At 32.5% G+C, this 19,089-nt stretch overlaps 1 protein-coding gene and 1 long non-coding RNA gene across 10 annotated transcripts in view; one reads left to right on the top strand and one right to left on the bottom strand.

The window, feature by feature from the left end:
• Positions 1–19,089, bottom strand: part of LOC137487301 (uncharacterized) — a 133,883-nt gene that overhangs the window by 70,095 nt on the left and 44,699 nt on the right. For 3 of the 9 annotated variants that reach the window (XR_015511837.1, XM_087287571.1, XM_087287573.1), the window contains exon 1: positions 7,838–7,982. The exons of 5 other annotated variants lie outside the window; for them this stretch is intronic. The gene's annotated coding sequence lies outside the window, so the exon portion shown is untranslated. Of the gene's footprint in view, positions 1–7,837; positions 7,986–8,116; positions 8,207–19,089 lie in introns of those variants that run through there. One more of the 9 variants, XM_087287570.1, reaches the window with a different exon arrangement.
• Positions 1,012–5,708, top strand: LOC147840361 (uncharacterized). Its single transcript, XR_015511877.1, has 2 exons — positions 1,012–1,066; positions 4,175–5,708. It is a non-coding gene; the product is annotated as an uncharacterized LOC147840361 (long non-coding RNA).

Raw genomic sequence — 19,089 nt, 5'->3', positions numbered from 1 at the left:
TTCTACCAAGGACCTGCTTGTAACGGTAAAAAGTCACTTGAACTGTTTCTCCAGCTATAAAGAACTACAAGTAAAACTAAAAAAGTAAAAGTAAAGATATAAAAGGAAAACAATGGGGTTTTGAATACCAGAAGAAAATAACAATTTGCATGCAAATGATCTGTGTTTTCCTAAGAGGGCCTTGACGGATAGGATAAACGTTAACTAGTAACTGTTACTCATGTTTGGGAAATTTTTTAATGATGAAGATTATGCCTAGAGCATTTTTAAGTTTTAAAAGGAAGTTCTTAAAGTGTGGTGACAGTTAAGAGATTAAAGCAGATTAATAAAGTAGAGAGAAGCGCGCAAAGACCTCGGAGTACCCGTTCTGTTTTAATAATAATAAATATTATTATTCAGGAGGCTGGGGGAAAAAAGGCAAGAATCCTGTGAAATGCTATTTTTACTGAAGAACAGTAAAGACGGGAGCAGAAGTAACAGGTCACTCAAGAGGAGTGTAGTGGAGAATTCTGTGGTTATAGCTCTAAGGTTAGAGGCTGCTCGGACAGGTCACTCAAGAGGAGTGAGGTGTATTTATGTAATTGTAAGTAGTTGTGTATTTGTCTATGTTGCTGGGGTGCTTAGAAGCTATCACCTTTGATCTAGAGAGACTAGAATAGAGGTGAGGTTCAGGTTACACAGTGTAAGAGATGAGGTTAGGACGAGTGAGAAGTATGATTGTGTTTAGAAGTATGTTTGCAATAAGAGTGAGTTTAAAAGAATTATCGTTTTATATTATAATATAAAAGAAGGACTGCATATGTTGTGTGATTTTATGAACAATAAGATAGAGAGTGATGCAGTTGAGGGAAGATATTGTGATACAGAGGAGGTTTAAGCCTCATAAAATTAATTGAGATCATATTGCATTTGAAAGACACAGACTAAAAACAAGAATATACGAGTTAAACATTTTTCTGAATAATCTCTGTGTGTTTGAAGTGTTTTTAAGTATGAACTATAGGCAGAGAGGGGACTGAAATTCCTGACATGTCGACAGTCTGGAAGAAGGTCTGCTTCAGGAGTGGTAAGAATCTGTCTATTTTAAGAACAAAAGTTTCACAGGACAGATAGAAGCTAAAGAGTAAAGATATATTATAAGGTATTAAATAAATAGAAATATAAAGTAATGTAATAAGATAAATGAAATAAGAAAATATACATGATAGAACAAGATTTAATAAATAAAAAGTGTTAATAAAAATGCAACTAGAAGCTATACTAATAAATATTAAGAAATAAAAAAATTGAAGCATGGAAATAACTACATATGGAGATTAATAGTTATATTGATCAGGAAAAAAATTAAGTTATATTGATAAAAAAAAGATATGTTAATAATTTGAGTAAATAAAGAATTAGAAGAAAAAACTTTAATGAATATTGATTAATTGAAGAGTTAATGATCAAATGTTTAAGGAAAATAAGCTTAAAAAAATGAATTAGGAAAATCTAAGAGACAAAAATGCTAATTTTTGAAAAGGAAAAGAAGCATAGGAAAATGGAGAAAAAAGAAGTCCAAACATTGTTTAATAGAATTAAAAGAGAAGATGTTTAAAAATATATATTATAAAGTAATATAAGATAAAAATTAGAAAAAACAGCAACATTTTGAAGAAAACAAGATTTGGCTTTAAAAGATAAAATTATGTTTAAGTGCAATAAAAAATTGTTGTGGAGTAAGTTGACTGTTGTCATCTGTTTTAAAGTCAGCTACAGGCTGTCATCTGAGCCAACAGCTATTTGTAGTAAAAGCAGTGAGTCAGATGTAAAGCATAGACACTGAGGAGAAATGAAAGAACATAATAGTGAGTTCAAAAATTATATAGTTAATATTTTATGTACTTAAAAGGTAATTGAGAATTAAAAATTGCATTTCAGATAGGAAAAATGCTTAAAGTAAACAAACATGGGGAGTTAAAATAGTACTATGAACTTGAAGCTATTGCAGTAAGGATTTTGAACAGGTATATTAGACATTAGGCCACCATATAGTACTGTTGAATTAAAACAGGTATGGAAATGTTAGAGAAATTAAAATAGTGTAAGATGTAATGTAACTAGTGAGGAAACACTAGAATAAGATTAGGAAAAATAAGTGAAGCACAATCTGAAGCCAAAGAAATTAATTATAAGAACATTTAACAAATAGAAAATTAAGCATATTTACATTTGATAAAAATGATTGAGAATGAAAAATAATTAGAGAAAATAAGTTGTTAAACTACAAAAGGAGTCTTTATTTGATGAATGAAAAAAATGAAAAAAAAAAAATATATATATATATATATATTTTATTAAGTCATGAGCTAAATTCTATATATATAAATTAAGAGGACATAGGGATGAACTTTGGGGGACTGTAGTCTTGTACCTACCAGACATCTCTGAGTACACTGGCAAATGGAAAGGTGTTTGAAAAACACAATGAGCAAAATGGCTGTTGACACTTGTGACATGCTACAGCAGTGATGCAGGCACTGCATACTCAGGTTTTACTGAGGACTGAAAAAGCTACATTTTAAGATGAAACTTTAAATGTGTATTGTTAAATAATATAGTATGATGAATGTTAAATAATTTAGGTTTAAGTTTCAATTGGTTTAATCATAAAGTTCCTTAAACATAGAATGATAAATTACAATGCAGCAGACTAACTAAAGAAAAAGAAAAAGCTTTTGATAAGGCAATAATATCTAAGCATAATATTATTGTGAATGACCTAAATCAAGATTGGATATTGAAAACTGGAAAAATTCAAATCTAGAAAAATTATTTATAGTTAAAGAGAAGATTGAAACAACAATTTTAATGAATTCATAGGACATGATAAGGTCAAAAAGTAACAGTTCTAAATTACTATAAGAAAAATTGAAAGAGAAAAGTGTTTAAGAAAAAGATATTGTTTCACATGAAAACATATGTGAAAAATATATTGAAAAAAAATATTAAGGAATAATAGTTAAAACAGAGCAAAGAGAAATTTACAAAACATACAGTAAGTTTTAGTCAGCTGATAAAAAAGTGCATCAAAATTGTATGAACAACTAGTTTAATGAGAATGCCTTAAGAAATAAATGTTAGCCAAAAGACAGTACCATAAATTAGGACGAAAAAGGAATTAATATATAGCTCTGAAAATTGATTAGTAAAAGAAAGAAGTGTCAAATTCCAACTAAATGATTGTCATTACAGGACTGAGATGCAGATAAAATCAGCCAGCATAGTCAGGGTTAAAATTAAATCAGATGTGGATTTGCCCATAAAGAAAACCACTAAATGCAGAAATAGGTATTAAACACTATTGAAAAGTTTGTGTAAAAATAGGAGCACTAATAGAAACATCTAGATAATGTAATATGCAATCTGTCCTAGACATTTCTATTTAAATTTAAAGTAGTAATAAATTATAAGTAACTAATAATATTTAATTGAAGTTAATTTGATAGTTAAAATAAATGGTTAATCAAGACAGATAAAAGAGGCTTAATGTTTAGGTTATGATTTAAGAAAATCAATAAGAAAAGATTTTCCAGCTGAAGTTAATATTGTATGTAAAGATATGTTCTTTTGGATGATAAATATTTCAAGTGGTTTGGTTTCTATTGAGTTTATTTTAGGTAACTACCAGAGGAGGGTAGAAACTTGTTTGTACTTGTGTAGCTTGGTGAATAGCATATACTGTATACACCAGAATGCATAAAGGGTTATAATAAGGGAGAAGATCATAGTATGGACACTGTCACAATATGTGGATGATTGAATTATCTACAGCTTCACAGAGCTCTAGTTCAATTAAAAGACTTGAGTGGAGACCATTGCTCCAAACAGTGAGATGATGACTGTTTTTGGTGTTGACTAGATAGAGAATTATTCTGTAAACAAGCACTGTTAAGAAACTATGATGAGTAGATGATTGGAGTAATACTAGAAGCAAATTATGAAGCAGGAACAGTTATTACATCTGTGACAAGAGAAGTCTTTCCTAAATTTTGAAATGCCTTCAGAAATAAGTTCATAATGGGTTTGCATTCATGAAGTTAATGAATGATCAATAAATAAAAACATCTAAAGAAGTATGAAAAATTATGAATAAAGCAAAAGAGAGAATAATTGTATTATGCTCAATTACCAGAAATGGCTGAAAGAGATGAAGATGATCCATCAAGACCAACGCTCAATGAAATATTTGAAAATAATAAACTTAATGAGATTAATGTGTTTACAAGTGCATTGGTGAGTGATGGCATGGAAACTGACAGAAACAAGCATCTAACACCGCATTGCATGAACTGCTATTGGGTCGACCCTTGAAAGAAACCTTGCAAGAAACCGCATGACCCTTGCAAGAAACCACATGAAACTTTGCATAAAACCTGGCATATAATCTCACATATAACCATGCACATAACCTCTTGGAATGGTTTGCAAAGATGTCTAATATAGTAGGGACTTTTATGAAGAAACAAATAATTGCTATGTGCAAAGCGATATCTGTGCAGGAAACCAGAAAGGAGCCATGTGAGAGAGCAGAGATATAAGGTCCAATTGGTCCAGCTGATCGAGTCTATCTGTGGATGCTCTGGGGAGCTCAGGAGGAAAGGACCATATCTGGATGAGGGTTACTATATCTGGATTACTATATAAAGGACCATATCTGGATGAAATCCAACAGCTGCCAAAGGGGATGCCATTGATGAGGTACCAATGCCTCAAAGGAGCGAAAGGGAACAACTCCAGCAAAGGAAAGCTGACTGGAAACAGAGGAGCCTGAATATTCCAAAGCTCTTAACTACTAAGTGCCACGTGTGGAAGCAAGAGTTTATCAGAGCAAAGAAAAGAGTGATTCTAATAATGTGCCTGAATACCACATACAGAAGTGCCACAAATCAAGGGATGATGAATGCACAACTGCAGATTCCAGAACTCAGACTCTCAACCACACATCTCCATTAACATCTATTAAAGTCAAGTGAAGATGCTGATAGCTCAGAAGAAGAGAAACAAGGATGAGCAAAGATCAAGATCAACATTTGATGCTTTTTACATTTGCATATTGATTTTGTTTGCATATTGCTTTCATGGTACCTATATATAATATCACTTCAGTATATTCTACATGAGTGTGAAAACTAGCAGCTAGCACTGAACCAACTGAATACTTATGCTTAAAACATTGTTGTCTTTGATGTGTTAAGAGAAAAAGAGAGTACAGTCTTTTACTTCCTTCAAATCAAAAGAGAAAGGGGAGATGTTTGGCTGGACTTCTGTCAAAGTACAGTGGTATAATCTAGTCAATTGATAACAGCTATGTGGCTAATATCAGACACTAGATAGAGGTAATTAAGAGAACTGGATTATGAAATTGCACTTTGGGGTTAAAAGACAATAATATTAAGACTAAAGTCTTAAGAGGAGGGATTGAAGAAGATTTTATTCTCTCTGTATGAAGTATTTTCTAAGTGTAAAGCAGTTAATTTTCTCTTCACAAAATGTATGTAGTGTTTGCAGCAAACATGCCAGCCTGTGTTAAAAATACAGTGATATGTCTGTGTAAGATGAGTATGCCTGCACAGGAGCAACACAGAGACTTCAGAATGCTCTGGGGTCTGCTCTGCTCTTTCTCGGCTTTATTATGGAGAATAAAGTCTATTTTCTGATATTCAAAACCTCTGGTCTGATAATTTGTAATTGATGAGAAGTCAATATTTACGACATGAGCTACTAGCCCGACAGTGGAAACGCGACATGATTTCGGTCTCATTTCTCAACCTCCCGGGCTATTGGCCCGGCCCGGCCCGATTAAAGCCCTGGCTCGCACTGGCCCGATAGTGGAAATGCGGCTATTGAGTGAAATGAAGCTCGTCTTCCTTGTGTTTGGGGATGGCTTATACGAGTGTCTGCTGATGAGCTCCAGCTGGGATCGATCCGTGCTGATTAAGTGACAGCTGGGGTTAATCCGGGACCAAGGCGACGTGGCATCAGCATACTCGCCACTAGGATTGGGTACCGAAACCTGCTAGGTAACCGATACGTACCATTATTAAATCAGCGTATGAATTTCAGTGCCTAATTTTGGTGCTGCAGCAAGGACGTTACGCCTGTTTCACACCACAAGCGAAAGTAGCGCATGAGCAGCGCGTATGGAGAGCAGAAGCAGCACACAGCCGTTTGCCTTTCACACCAGCTGCGTCTGCAGCGCGCAGCTCTCCGGCAGCTGCTGCAGAGATCAATCTATCTCTATGTCTATTCTATCTAGTTATGAACAGCTCTCGGGTGGAATAACTTGAGTGAACATAAAACAAAGCCGAGTAAAACTTTCTTCCTCAGTTTCAGCAGCACAGCACAGCACACAGCGAGCTCACATCATCCAGCATGCGTGTCGAACTACACTACCCACAATACACTTCGCTATGGACTACAACTCCCGTAAATAGCTAGTCTTAAACCGACCACTCCCCTCTCCTGCAACACTAGCGTGCAACTTAAGCAAAACTGATACTAAAATTGTTTTACATTTGGTTTTGTAGTTCGGGCCTAAATAAATGTTTGTTGCAGTTTTTTATCGTTTTAAGTTCATTTGAATGACTATATATAAATCAGTTGATATTTTTAACGCATTTATTGAGTAAAATTGCTACTTTTTACTGTCATTCAATGTGTTTAGGTCATTATTAATGCACGAAATAAACAATAAAAAATAGCACTTATTATTACTCCAGAATAATTATTTTTTAGGAAACAGTGTAAACACTTTCAGAAACATTATTGTAAATGAATGGGAGGGCAAAATAAATCGACTTCAGCTGTAGGCCTGTTAAAGTTTACAGGTGCAGCAATGTGCCTTGATGTACTTGAATGCTAGAAATGTGTTCTCCAACACCCGTATAACGTTACTTGTCAAATAAATAAACAAGGAAGATTATTTTGAGTTTAAGTTATTTAATTATCTTGTTTATGAAGACTGCAGAGTGATGCATGAACAAAAATGACTATGAATAATGTTAAGTATTTTGTGATATATATGTTAAAATGTGCTCCTAAAAGTACGTGGCCCCTGCCCGCCCCCACAGGTTAATAGTAAGCTAATGTAATTTCATAATGCAAATCTTAAATTCATGCTCACCAACAAATGATCAAAGGAAATGTATTAATGTAATACAGTATGAATTTATGTTTACTTTAAACTGTAATCATATTGTTCTGTTAAAATTATTTTTAAAAATATTTTGTCAAATAAAATTATTTTGTAGAGTCATCCACCATCATTTTGGGGCTAAAAAGTATCGATTCAGGCACCGTTTTGGCACCGGTATCGTTTTAAAAGTATCGATTAGGCACCGGTATCGAAAAAACCCAAACGATGCCCAACCCTACTCGCCACATTATGTTTTTGGTTCCTTTCGGGGCATTGATAAATGCTTATCCAGTAAATCTATGGGAGGATCAGAAAGCTCTTGGATTAAGTCCAAATGATCTTTATTTGTGTTCTGAAGATAAACAAAGATCTTATGGGTTTGGAACAACATTAGGGTAATTAATGACAGAATTTTCATTTTTTGGTGAACTAATGTTTTAGGATCAACTGAAATTACTCAACAGTTTTCTTCAGAAAAATGAGCATGTCTGCTTTTTCAGGAGACAGACAAGCCCGCTCCTGGCTGATAATGTCCCCAGCAGTGGAAAATGTACGCTCTGAGGTTGTGGATGATGCTTGCATGCAAAGATACCTTGATGCCAATTCTGAAAGCATTGGCAGAGTGTCATTTATGTCCCACCACCAGGTTACTGGACTTACTGAGGACAGTGTAGACGGAAGCAGTCTGTACTTATTTATTATCTCTATATCTCCTCTGTAGTGCTGCTGACGCTGGTCTGCATTCTTGCTTCAATTGCCATGTCCTCCACAGCAAACAGCTCCTCAAGGCAGAAAGCTTTGGAATCTTCTATTAACAAATGAGTAAAGAAATAAAGACAAATATAAAACTATATAAAAAATAAATTCAAACAAGTTAATTTTCTTCTGAATTAAATAAAATTAAATAGGAAAAAATAGGATTTCTTTATATTTTCTTACTAGTGCTGTTGTTGCAGATGCACTGTCTTCATCAGAGATGTCATTTCGGTTACCTGCTAAGTGCCTGTTCTATCTGCTCAGTCGGAGTCTATATTCAATAAAAAACTAGGTCACACTGAAGAAGATTTCTATTCTCTCTGTATGAAGTATTTTCTAAGTGTAAAGCAGTTAATTTTCTCTTCTCAAAATGTATGTAGTGTTTGCAGCAAACATGCCAGCCTGTGTTAAAAATACAGTGATATGTCTGTGTAAGATGAGTATGCCTGCACAGGAGCAACACTAGGAGAAGGCTGAGTGACTGATTGTGTAGAATAACTGAATATGTAAAGCACTGATTATTTATGTTAAATACTTCTATGAAGCTATATGTGTCAGAAGTTAGAATGAGTAACATATTATCAAGTTATTATCCTATCATGACAATGTATGTAAACACTTAGTTCCTTTGCATAAGTTGCATCTATACTTTGCTGACATAGACCTGTAACATCTCTGTTGACATGAGCTAGTGGGCTGAGAGCAAAGAATAGCAGGACCCCTTAGACTAAAAACCTATTCAAAAATGGTCAAGAGTTAAAAAGAGACTTAGGGGTGTGTCAAATAATCCTGTATAAAAATTGTAAAAAACACACTGAAACTTTAGAAGGTGCAGGAGAGACTTTGGAAGGTGTCCAGGAGAGACTTCAGAATGCTCTGGGGTCTGCTCTGCTCTTTCTCGGCTTTATTATGGAGAAGAAAGTCTATTTTCTGATATTCAAAACCTCTGGTCTGATAATTTGTAATTAATGAGAAGTCAATATTTACCACAAATGGCGCCCAACGTGGGGCTGGACAGAGACGACACTGGACATGCTGGGGCTTGGAGGAAAAACACAAATATGTGGCCACGATAAAAAACGGTAAGCAATTTTAAGCTTATACGTTTGTGTTTTTTCTACCAAGGACCTGCTTGTAACGGTAAAAAAGTCACTTGAACTGTTTCTCCAGCTATAACGAACTACAAGTAAAACTAAAAAAGTAAAAGTAAAGATATAAAAGGAAAACAAAGGGGTTTTGAATACCAGGAGAAAATAACAATTTGCATGCAAATGATCTGTGTTTTCCTAAGAGGGCCTTGACGGATAGGATAAACGTTAACTAGTAACTGTTACTCATGTTTGGGAAATTTTTTAATATTATGAAGAATATGCATAGAGCATTTTTAAGTTTTAAGAGGAAGTTCTTAAAGTGTGGTGACAGTTAATAAGTTAAAACAGATTAAGGTATAGAGAGAAGCGCGCAAAGACCTCGGAGTACCCGTTCTGTTTTAATAATGATAAATATTATTATTCAGGAGGCTGGGGGAAAAAAGTCACAAATCCTGTGAAATGCTATTTTTACTGAAGAACAGTAAAGACGGGAGCAGAAGTAACAGGTCACTCAAGAGGAGTGTAGTGGAGAATTCTGTGGTTATAGCTCTAAGGTTAGAGGCTGCTCGGACAGGTCACTCAAGAGGAGTGAGGTGTATTTATGTAATTGTAAGTAGTTGTGTATTTGTCTATGTTGCTGGGGTGCTTAGAAGCCTTCAACTTTGATCTAGAGAGACTAGAATAGAGGTGAGGTTCAGGTTACACAGTGTAAGAGATGAGTTAGACTGAGTGAGAAGTATGATTGTGCTTAAAAGTATGTTTGCAATAAGAGTGAGTTTAAAAGAATTATCGTTTTATATTATAATATAAAAGAAGGATTGCATATGTTGTGTGATTTAAGAACAATAAGATAGAGAGTGATGCAGTTTAGGGAAGAGATTGTGATACAGAGGAGGTTTAAGCCTAATAAAGTTAATTGAGATCATATTGCATTTGAAAGACAAAGACTAAAAACAAGAATATACGAGTTAAACATTTTTCTGAATAATCTCTGTGTGTTTGAAGTGTTTTTAAGTATGAACTATAGGCAGAGAGGGGACTGAAATTCCTGACATGTCGACAGTCTGGAAGAAGGTCTGCTTCAGGAGTGGTAAGAATCTGTCTATTTTAAGAACAAAAGTTTCACAGGACAGATAGAAGCTAAAGAGTAAAGATATATTATAAGGTATTAAATAAATAGAAATATTATAAAGTAATGAATAAGATAAATGAAATAAGAAAATATTAATGATAGAATAAGATTTAATAAATAAAAAGTGTTAATAAAAATGCAACTGGAAGTTAGACTAATAAATATTAAGAAATTCAAAAATTGAAGCATAGAAATAACTACATATGGAGATTAATAGTTATATTGATCAGGAAATAAATTTACTAAATCAGTATGAATAAAAATAGATAAGTTGATGATTTGAGTAAATAAAGAATTAGAAGAGAAAACTTTAATAAATATGGATTAATTGAAGAGTTAATGATCAAATGTTTAAGGAAAATAAGTTTAAAGAAAAATGAATTAGGAAAATCTAAGAGACAAAAATGCTAATTTTTAAAAAGGGAAAAGAAGCATAGGAAAATGGAGAAAAAAGAAGTCCAAACTTTGTTTAATAGAATAAAAAGAGAAGATGTTTAATATATATATATATATATATATATATATATATATATATATATATATATATATATATATATATATATATATATATATATATATATATATATATATATTAAACAGATAAAATAAAAATTAGAAAAAAAAACAGTAACATTTAAAAGAAACTAAGATTTGGCTTTAAAAGATAAAATTATGTTTAAGTGCAATGAAAAAAATTGTTGTGGAGTAAGTTGACTGTTGTCATTTGTTTTAAAGTCAGCTACAGGCTGTCATCTGAGACAACAGCTATTTGTAGTAAAAGCAGCGAGTCAGATGTAAAGCATAGACACTGAGGAGAAATGAAAGAACATAATAGTGAGTTCAAAAATTATATAGTTCATATTTTATGTACTTAAAAGGTAATTGAGAATTAAAAATTGCATTTCAGATAGGAAAAATGCTTAAAGTAAACAAACATGTAGAGGTAAAATAGTACTATGAACTTGAAGCTATTGCAGTAAGGATTTTGAACAGGTATATTAGACATTAGGCCACCATATAGTACTGTTGAATTAAAACAGGTATGGAAATGTTAGAGAAATTAAAATAGTGTAAGATGTAATGTAACTAGTGAGGAAAAACTAGAATAAGATTAGGAAAAATAAGTGAAGCACAATCTAAAGCCAAAGAAATTAATTATAAGAACATTTAACAAATAGAAAATTAAGCATATTTACATATGATAAAAATGATTGAGAATTAGAAAAAATAAGTTGTTAAACAGCAAACAAAAATAGATAAATAAATTAATTAATTAAAAAAAATTGGATAAAAGGAGTCTTTATTTGATGAAGGAAAAAATGGGAAAAAAAATAATTTATTAAGTCATGAGCTAAATTCTATATATATTAATTAAGAGGACGTATGGATGAACTTTGGGGGACTGTAGTCTCGTACCTACCAGACATCTCTGAGTATACTGGCAAATGGAAAGGTGTGTGAAAAAACACAAAGCAAAATGGCTGTGGACACTTTTGACATGAACTTTTTGCCCAGGATTTACTGAGGACTGAAAAAGCTACATTTGTTCAGAGACATTCAAAAGAGACACTAACAAGAGACTGATGAACTGATCAAAAAGAAAAAACTCTCCACCAGAACTTTACATCAGCTGAGTCAAAGAAAGAAGCCAGCCCAAAGAGAGAGGGGGAAACACTGTGCCCTGATATGAAGGAAGTTCAGGACAACATAGAAAAGACTGTTGCACCAATCTGGAGCTAGTTGTCTCAGGTTGCGAGGGGGGATAGCCTGACAGTCCATCTCAAAGTAGCTCCTAGTCCAAATTACGTTCAAGCATTACAGAAGGAAAATTAAGAACAAAAGTTTAGCTACCCATTCTTGTATCAAATCAGACTCCTGTCAATTTTAGAGAAATTATTATCATGCAAATTTGTAAAAAAAAAAAAAAAAAAAAAAGTGTTATAAGGTAATTTTAAGGTGAAACTTTAAATGATGAAATTATATATTATGATGAATGGTAAATAATTTGAGTTTAAGTTTCAGTAGGCTTAATAAAAGTTCCTTAAACATAGAAGGATAAATTACAATGCAGGGTGGTGACTAAAGAAAAAGCTTTTGATAAGGCAATACATAATTTGGAGAATAAATAAGAATGGAACTAAGTATTTAAGTTCAAATCAAGTAAAGGAAAATCTTAACATAATTGTATTGTGAATGGCCTAAATCAATATTGGATAGTGAAAACTGGAAAAATTCAAATCTAGAAAAATGATTTATAGTTAAAGGAAAGATTGAAATAACAATTTGAAATAAATTCATAGGACATAAGGTCAGAAAGTAACAGTTCTAAATTGCTATGAGAAAAATTGAAAGAGAACAGTGTTTAAGAAAAAGATAATATTTTACATGAAAACATATGTGAAAAATAATTAGAAAAAAAATTAAGGAATAATAATTAAAACAGAGAGAAATTTACAAAGCATACAGTAAGTTTTAGCCAGCTGATAAAAAAGTGCATCAAAATTGTATAAACAACTAGTTTAATGGGAGTGCCTTAGGAAATAATTATGAGCCAAAAGAAAATAACTCAAAGATAAAAAAGAAATTAATATATATATCAGAAAATAAATTAGTAAAGGAAAGAAGTGTCAAATTCCAACTAAATGATTGTCATTACAGGACTGAGATGCAGATGAAATCAGCCAGCACAGTGAGGGTTCAAATTAAATCAGATGTAGATCTGCCCAGAAAGAAAAAACACTAGATGCAGAAATAGGGATTAAACACTATTGAAAAGTTTGTGTAAAAATAGGAGCATTAATAGAAACATTGACTGTAATATACAATCTGTCCTAGACATTTCTATTTAAATTTAAAGTAGTAATAAATGTATAAATGACTAATAATTTTTGATGGAATCTAAAGGCAATAATTACATATGAAGACAAAACAAGATTATGTTTAGGTTATGATTTAAGAAAATCAATAGGAGAAGATTTTCCAGCTGAAGTTTATATTGTATGTGAAGATACAGTAGGTGAGAGTTCAAAGTGGCTATTAACGCCGCGGCTTGTACCGCCGCCGTTTGAAATAGGTGCCGCTCTGTTTTTAGTGTATGACCGCAGTTTGTGAATGAGCCGCCAGGGGGCGCAAAGGGACGGGATGCGAACGGACAGAAATAGCCCATACAGCTACTGTGCTTGTAAATGATATTAAACAATAAGTCAAAGCATTATAATTCCTTCATTAATCATTTAAAATTTGTTAACACGCTTTATTGTAAACTTTTTAAGTGCAAAGAGGATTCGTTTTGGAAAATAGAATTGAAGAAGTAAAAGACAACTAAAATGAAAGCACAAACATTTAGTACAAATAAGTAGTCTTAAATAAATAAATAAATAAATAAATAAATAAATAAATAAATAAATAAAGCAGCCTAAATATAGAAAGATGTTCAGTGTTTGCTATTTTGATAGGACTAAGACAAGACATTTTCATTTATGTTTTATTTCTGTTTTTATTTCCATTTTCGTTGTTGATTATATTTTACTATCTCATTTATGTCTCAACAATTGTACATAAACGAATAATAAACGAATAATGAAAATAAATGAATAATGAAAATAGGCCTAAATAAATTATTTATTTAAAGACATTGCCGTACAGTACGTGAAACACTGAGAAAAATAAATTGACCTACCTTAAGCAGATCACTAAAAGTATAATAAAAATATTTTTATATATTATATATATTTATATATTATTTTATTTTTAATAATTTAGTTTCAGTTCTGTTCAGTTTTTTTTTTTTTGCTTTTTTTTTTCAAAACGTCAATGTTCTCCTGTAAAGTAGCTATAACTGTTGTTTTGGTTTTTTTTTTTTTTTTTTTTTACTTATGGCTCAGTATGTTTTGTATTTTAACTTCATATTCAGTCACCTTGCATATGTGTGTGAAATATAATGCCGCATAACCGCGGAAAAAGAAGAAAAAGCTGTCAAAGGTTAGAGCTAATTCATCAAAATTAGCTATATTAAAATACAGCATTTATGTTAATACTGGCAGAGTGTGAACAAACTCAAGGCTAAGATATGCGCTTGCCTTTTAATGCATTTGCGGCCTTTTTATAGGCTACAGGCAACTATGTATAATAATGTTTTTTTTTTCTTTTTTTTTGTATGGTAAAGGACAATGCACATTATGTTATTGATGTAAACTTAGGCTAAAACTTACCATTGATAAACGTGACCTACCTCAAGCAGATCACTTAAAGTATAAAAAAAATAAAGTAGGCTATATGTATATATATATATATATTCTTAATAAACTTCACAGCCACAAATATAAAAAACACAACTTGTATTAAAACTGGGCGAGGATTAGAAAGAATACGATGCTTGTTATATAATTTAAATTTTTAATCCAATTTCTGCAAGCACATTTTTTCATTCGCTACTCTGCCAGAAACTTTGCCGCCGGAGAGCACCTCAATAATGTAAACATTTGTTTAAAGATGGAGCGCAAGATGTGCCGAGTGGCAACATGTGAAGAACGATGGCAAAGCTAAGTGTGATTATTGTAATAAACTAAGTTATAAAGCAGAGTCCCGACCAACAGGACTAAGCATATGCGGTTGGCTCATTCTTCACGAATATAGAATTAAAATAATGGCGCGTTAGGTTCACAAAGCAGCGCATTCTCTCCGCCTCATCGTTTAACCAGCGGGACACGCTGCTGAAGCAGGAGAGACACTCCGTCATTCATAATCTTAGCTGATGTATCGGAGTCGAATGAATATCAAAGAGGAATTTTCTTTTAACAGTCCCGATATGTTTAATCTTTTTATTTATTTTTTTTTCGTGTCATTTCTCTTCAGCAAATTATATATATTTTTAAAGCTGCTTGATTCTTTTAAAACCGAAAGCAGAGCCCGTGGTGTTTTTCCATAAGATACTCCTTTATGAATGTTTTAATTTTTTATTAAAGTCTTTAATGTGCTTTTTGATAGTTTTATTTTATTTCAAGCAGCATCTAAATGCGAATTTATCCTCAAAACTTGGCATGAGAGCGATGCAAGTCATGTGTGGCATAATTGCCTTTTTTCCCTGCGCGTGCGAGATCAATTTCTGATATTTTTGCAACTATAATGAAAGCATAAACATTCAGTACAAATAAGTAGTCTTAAATAAATAAATAAATAAATAAATGAATAAAGCTGTCTTTTAACCTAAATATAGAGAGATGTTCAGTGTTTGCTATTTTGACAGGACTAAGACAAGACTTTTTCATTTATGTTTTTATTTCTGTTTTACTTACATTTTCGTTGTTGTATATAGTTTACTATCTCATTTTATGTCTCAACAATTGTAGATAATAATAAACGAATAATGAAAATTAATGAATAATGAAAATAGGCCTAGATATATTATTTATTTAAAGACATTGCCGACATTGAGCTTAAGTTGAATGCAGCTTCATCAAAAGCAAAAAATAAATAAATAAATAAATTGACCTATTTTAAGCAGATTATAATAAAAATATTTTTTGCCGCAGGACATAAATTAAGTCTAGCAGGTTTATTTTTTAATAATTTAGTTTCAGTTCAGTTTTTTTTTTTTTCCAAAACGTCAATGTTCTCCTTTAAAGTAGCTATAACTGTTGTTTTGTTTTGTTTTTTTACTTAATGGCTCAGTATGTTTTGTATTTGAATTTCAATTTCAGTCACCTTGCATATGCGTGTGAAATATAATGCAAGCATAACCGCTGAAAAAGAAGAAAAAGCTGTCAGTTAGAGCTAATTCATCGAAATAAGCTATATTAAAATACAGCATGCATGTTAATACAGGCAGAATGTGAACAAACTCAAGGTACGGCTAATATGCGCTTGCTTTTTAATGCATTTAAAAAGATTTGCGGCCATTTTATAGGCTACAGGCTATGGTGTATAACAATGTTTTTTTTTTTTATTTGCATGGTAAAGGACAATGCACATTGATTTGAAACTTTTAATTGCATTTTTATGTCCTGTAAATAATAAAAGTTGAATCAGATTAATAAAATCGAATCTGAATACCTGCAAACGGGGCCACGGTTACTTTTTTTTCACTGACTGGCATGACTGGCAAACGCGTCAGAAAAAAAACTGCTGAATCTCTGCAAATATTTGGTTAACTTATAAAACAAATGTATGGTTTAGTGATGTTGGTAATGAATAAAAAATTGCAAAGCAGAATTATTAAAGTTATTATTTCATTGATCTGAACATAACCATTTATAGTATAATTACTAACCCGTCGTCTAAAATATTAAAATAATAGTCTATTATTTTATTCGTGGCTAGAGCTTGATTAAATTGATTAACAAGCCATGTGCTTTTGTTTGTTTGTTCTCGGTACTGGGTATACGCAAAACATTTTCTAAAATGTCAAGCAGTATTTGTCTATAGCTTTAATTAATTCAAAATATTAAAAATAACAATAATAAAATTATAAAAATACAAAGATAAATAGAGCAGCATTTTGCTAATTATAATAGTCCTTTATATTTATATACATGTGTTTTTGCATATTCGTTATTTCACTTGATGCATTCGTTATTTAATGTTTGAATACTGAAATAAAAAGCCATCGTTTAAAAGGTTATTTCACCATCAAAATGTAGCCTGTTATATGTATCATTAAGGTTTTATATAAAACTGCTGTGCAGTGTAAATGGGACCTTAATACAGTTTAAAGCGAAGTTGTCTGTAAGGATGATGGGCATGGCATGTCTATTGTTGTGGCTCGCGTTGTGAATATTAGAAAATAACTGTCGGGTGAAGGCTTTATGGTCGTGCGGAATTGTCTGCTGCTGTCATGGCTCAGCAGGCAACACCCTATTCAGCTAGGCTATGTTCGGTGTTTTTATGTACAAATTCGTTTTGGCGAATGCTAGAGCGTAATACAGATATTTTAAATAACAAGTAGTTCAGTCCAGAAGTTGCTGTGCATAGAAACATTCATTTTCATAAGGCCCCATATTTAATGCGGTTTGGTTTTAAAACGCATAGGTTTTGCTACGGTTACACCATCCGTCCTCGGGAGTTTTGGATTTTGTGTAACCATGTTTGTGGAAAACACTTGAGGGTGGAGACATACCCCTTCCCCCATCTCATAACCAAAAGCTTGTCTTTCAGGTGTTAATGGGCATCAGTGAGACCGAAATCATGTCGCATTTCCACTGTCGGTCTATAGCTCGCATCGCGTAACGCAAACCCAGCCCCCAGAACGTCCCCCGACTGTTGGAATCGTGCATCCGTTAATAACTCGGTAGAAAATGTATTTTATAACATCCTCATTTAGACACAGTCAAACATTCAGCCCAAATGCACTGGAGAGACCTGAAACGTGTTCCCAAAAATGTTCTGTTTGCACAATTTGATTATTATCATCATATCCAAATACTTTATAAATAATATTCTAAACCTTCTCTGGTGTTTATTGTTTTTAGAAAATATCTAAAATCTTTTAAAAGAAAATATCTTGTAAAATAAAAGTTTGATTTGGCTTTAACGGTTTTATTTATGTAGGCTATATAGGCCTACCTAAACTGTTATAGCTTGATTTTGCTTGTTTTATATTGGTTTATTTATTTAATGCGATTTTATTATATCCGATAATGTAATTCTTTAAATTATATTTCAATGTGGCTGAGGCTTATCAAGATATGACACTTGTTTTGAGTCTACAAAAGGTAATTTGTAAAGTTTTATGTCTTTCTGTTGTATTCATATGGTGTATTATCTGCAAAATAAATAACAAAAAGAAAGAAGCCGCTAGCAGCATCAACAGAGCTGTGAAGAGAGCGCTCTTTTGCTCGGTCTCTCACACACAACCTTTATGTCTGCCGTGTCTTTGTGTAGATTATTATGCGTTATTGAAACATCAAGGGAGACACAGCAAAATCACTTATACATTAAAATTGTATTATTCTATGCAACAGCCTTACATTTAAAACGGAAACATAAGGGCGATTATAAGCAAAAAGACCTCAGCCTATAAGTCTAGATGTTTTCTTTTCCTTTTTTATTTATTTGTTTATGTGTTTGGCACATGTGTGCGATAGAAAAACTAGTGTAATTACGGCAAGCCATCTTTCCCAGACTCGGGGCAAATTCCGCCTTTCCTTTTACTCCGTCCCGAAGCCCCAGCTGGCCCTCCTGCCATCCACTGCGTAAAACATATGCTGGATAAGTTGACGGTTCATTCCGCTGTGGCGATCACAGACTAATAAAGGGACTAAACCGAAAAAAAAATAATGAATGATGAATGAATGAATAAATTAATAATAATAAAATAAAAATATGGTAATAATAAACACAAATGCCGCGTAAGCGGCCTTTTTTATTTTTAGAGATGGTACATTTGAATTGCCTTCAAATGATGGATCTGCGACAGAGAAACTAGGGGTTTTGGGGGACATGCATCACTATATCCTTTTTTCCCCAAACTGTGCATAGTTCAGCTGCAAGTTACTGTACGTCTTTTTTTGAAAAAGCACCCCATGTCCGCTAGTGCCGCGCGCCTCTTTCTCTGGGCAAAAATGAGTTGATTTTTAAAATAATAAATATATAGATTAATTAAATTTTCAGCAAAAGAGACATTTATTTCATATTTCACTATGCATTTCATCTGATCTTTATAGCTTAATTAAACACATATTGTCAAAACCCACACATAGGCCTATTGTATGAAAATGAAAAGGGCATTTTTTGTTATTATTAGACTATTATTTGTTATTTGTTGCCTAGGCTATTTTCACATTTGAGGTGCTTTATTGGCATGACAAGTAACTGTACATTCGTTTTGCCAAAGCAGTGCGCGTCTCACAAACAAGACAGTGCAAAAAGGGCAGTAGTGAAAACAAATATGAAAATAACATATAATAAAAAAAGATTAATAAAAATAAAAATAGAAT

This window comes from Danio rerio, chromosome 16, assembly GCF_052040795.2.
Source record: "Danio rerio strain M-AB ecotype USA chromosome 16, GRCz13ab, whole genome shotgun sequence".
Taxonomy (NCBI): Eukaryota; Metazoa; Chordata; class Actinopteri; order Cypriniformes; family Danionidae; genus Danio; species Danio rerio.
Note: the sequence above shows the minus strand (reverse complement) of the source record. Positions and strands in the feature narration are given on the sequence as shown.